The following is a 3772-nucleotide window of genomic DNA, read 5'->3' as shown; positions in this document are numbered from 1 at the left end:
TATGAAGATTTAAAGGATTCAATGACTGTTGCTATAGCTGCAACATGACAAATGGAGATGACGAGGGCATCTCGACGATTGGTATTTAGGTAAGCAATACATGTTTTTTCCTTTTCAATTAAAAATCCATCCTTAAGTATTTTGCTTTTGTACTAAGACTCTTATTGTATGCAGATTCTTGCAATCCTTAAAAGCTATTGGTAAGATTGGAAAATTGTTGCCCATATGTCGACTATGGACAAAAATTCAGGACTTAAAATTCTGTATGTACTCTCCAAACATGATAGAAAAAGAAGGGAAGCAAGTGCTCTCTGAGTGGGAGAGAAAGAACTGCCCGTGGTGGCTCGATATGAAAAAAGGATGTTGCATTGAGGAGGAGGTAGAGCTGTACACACAGCATAAAAAGGGAGAGATGGGTTCATCAAGCTCAAATTCAGTCTACGAGGATGATGCAGCCATTGAGGTTCAAAAAACACTTGAGAAGATGACTAAAAAGGACAAAGATTCAAGTATGGAACTAAAGAAGGGTGGTAGGGCACCAAAAAATCCTGGTACTAATAATGGCAAGTTCTCTTGATCTTTTTTCAAGCTGTTATTTGTTTGTGTAACATATGTTGTTATCACTTTCTGTCTTTACATATGTGGTGTGGGTATAGATGTGCAGGTACTACAGTCTACACCCATTTTGAAAGGATGTAAATGGAAAGATATGTTTGTCTGCTTTTTGTACATTCCATTGACCTCTCTAACTTTGAATTAGAGTGGCACATGTGATGCTTCACATTGCAAGGTTTGGTGCTATGATTATGTTGAGTTTGGGAAGCAATTGTCTATCTCAAACTTCAAACAAGCCTATATAGACATGAAGGAATACTTTGTGGATCTTGGAGGTGAAAGAAAAACAAGAAATGGTAAGAGTGTTGCTTGGGCTACAGATTTTGTCATTATTGATCTGCCTACACAGCTAGAAGCTCTTGGAGTAGAGGATTCCACATCTCCATCTTGGAATTTATTAACAGAGGACCATGTATGCTACTCCTTGTTAGTAGCGGCCACAATTGTTTCAGATTCTGGCTGGATCCTAGTTATGTGTGCTCCTCATGTTCTTCATTTGGTTGAGTGTTATGCTAGGATTAGTATATTGGAGTTTGCATGTCGAATGTACATGCAATGCTTGGATGCATATTGTACAATCAAAGTTGGTGGTATTGATCATAAGGTGAGACAATTGTCATACAATGACCTGTTGAAAGAATTTATGCTCTTGTATAATGAAATGGCTTGTACTAAGTATACGTTTAATTCTTTTCTTGTCTTTAGGTGGATGTTGTGGTTTTATGCCTTCTTCATCGGGCTGGTATGTCTTGTGTTTGTAATCTTGGAAATGTTTCTGTGGTTGGCACCAAATTGGGCATTGCTTTTGGAAGTAGTTTGTTTCATCATTATTTACTAACAAGTGAGCAGACTATAAAACATGGAGAGAGTATTCCATGGAGAGGTGCATTGGAGAAGGCTCCATGCATGATGTTGTACTTCTTGGAGTTCTTGTGTCCAATTTCTAGACATGTGGTGGACTTAGGTACTGGGATTGGTTCTATGCAAAAAGCATGCGTGCATTCTGGGAGAGCATGCTTATCTATTGAGAATGATTCTGACATTTGCAATTCTATATTGCAACCATTTTTGGATGGACAGAAAGGAAAGGGAAATGTGTTAAGCAACTATGGGACTCTAAATGATTCTGAAGATGTGAAAATGGTTGTTAATCTTCCAGATGACTAGTAAGTATGTTACTCTCGTGTTTTATCTTTTTAAACCTATTTGTTGGAGAATATTATTATCAATGAGGCATTGATATTGATTGATCTATTTTAGCTTTTTGCCTTCTTATGCAGGTGCTATGGCTGAGATGATGTGTAATGACATTGCATTCAATGCCCCCATCAAAGAGAGAAGGCATCATCAGTAAAGAAGATTGAGTCTAGTGATTTGACATGAGTTTTTCCCTTCAAGCAATTCATTTTTCTTGTGATGCCCTAGTATTGAACATGCATAACTTTTGTGGTGTCTTGCACCTATTTCATTTGCTAGAGATGTAGTAATCATATTGAAGAACTATTAGTACATCATGTGAGTACCCACCATGAATATTAATCTCAATATCGCATATTCAATTTTGAGCAAGTTGTTTTCATAAAAATTTTTCTATCTGCTAGAGATGTGACAGTCATGTCATATCTTAGTTAAGGTTTGCATGTCAAAACTATGAGTTGTGTACAAATGATCATCATGGTGAATTGAATCTTAAAGTATCTCCTTGATGCAACTAATAAATGTTTCAGCATAGATGCATGCAAATTTGCACCCTAAATCCTTCACCATGTGACTTGCAATCATTTCATCGATAAATCACTATCTATCATGATAGTATAAATGATGGATGATATAGGTGGAGGGTGTTGAAATGAAGTAGACATGAAAAGTAATTTTGTGAATAAAGGGATCTTATAAGCCCTAAATACTATTGGAAAGAAATGTAATTAAATGTATATAACATCTTTGTGGGGTAGTTTTATGACTAAAGGGTGTGTGATGTTAGCGGCATCTTTGTGGGGTAGAAATGTATATAGTATCTTCTTGGGGTAGTTTTATGACTAAATGGTGTGTGATGTTATGATAAAATTGTCTACGAAATCACAATATAGGCCATGCTCAAAAAATGTTCTCAGACCAAGACGCTCAGAGAAAAGACATACCCTCTTTAGGCAAAGGCACCAATTCCCATGTAGCATTTTCTACCAAGGCATCCATTTTTTCATCCATGGCTTTCTCCCATTTTTCTTCTCCCATGGCTTGCTCAAAAGAAGTGGGTTTTGGCTCATGTATCACTTTGACCGTATAGGCATAGTGAATGGCTATAAATCCATCATATTTCAGCCTATCCACAGGATACCTAGCTTTGGTAGACCTGTGCAAAATAGGCTCACTACTAGGTGCTCTCAAAACATTCCTTGTCTTCCTTACTCCAGGTGTAACAACAAAAGGAATACCCAACTCATCATCAAGGCTCTGTTCTAAGCCACTGGATTCACCATCCACATAAGAGTGACCTGCATTCACATCAACCATGGGCTGATCTACTTTCTCTATTCCTTTTCGTGATACTTGCATACTTGCATACTTGCATACCACTATGTGCATTGCTTTGAGGAGATCCTCCTGATCTCAATCTGCCTATCCATGGCAAAGTATGTGAACCACTACTAGAGGACACTATAGGTCCACTAATATTTTGTGATTGCTGCTGTGAATTCTGTGTAGCATTACCATTTTGTGCATCTACATCATCAATCACATTTACTGGTTTATACCACCTGCTCATCTCATAAAAAACAACATCTCTCCTCATTGTAAACTTACGAGTAGAAGGGTTATAGCATCTATACCCTTTCTGCTATAGAGAATAACCAATAAAGATGCACTTCTCAGCCTTTGGATCCAACTTGGATCTCAACTTATCATGTGCTAATGCGACCAAAAACTTTCAAATGAGAAATATCTGGTTTCCTACCAGTATACCTCTCCTCTGGCATCATGCCATGTATTGCTATAGTGGGAGTCCTATTCATTATGTAGACTGCTATAGCAACTGCTTTAGCCCAATAATAATATGGCAGGTCTTTTTCATTGAGCATGGTATGAGATACCTCTCCAATATGCCTGCTTTTCCTTTCTGCAAGTCCATTTTGCTACAGGGTATGACTGCATGAAT

General features: G+C 37.6%; 1 pseudogene; it reads left to right on the top strand.

Annotated features, from left to right (window-relative positions):
- The first annotated feature begins 265 nt into the window (after window positions 1-265).
- Window positions 266-1782, top strand: LOC147891652 (uncharacterized; annotated as a pseudogene).
- The last annotated feature ends 1990 nt before the right edge of the window (window positions 1783-3772 follow it).

The sequence above is a fragment of the Dipteris shenzhenensis genome, chromosome 17, assembly GCF_047967505.1.
Source record: "Dipteris shenzhenensis isolate YYH24624 ecotype China chromosome 17, Dip_SZ_1.0, whole genome shotgun sequence".
Classification (NCBI taxonomy): domain Eukaryota; kingdom Viridiplantae; phylum Streptophyta; class Polypodiopsida; order Gleicheniales; family Dipteridaceae; genus Dipteris; species Dipteris shenzhenensis.
Note: the sequence above shows the minus strand (reverse complement) of the source record. Positions and strands in the feature narration are given on the sequence as shown.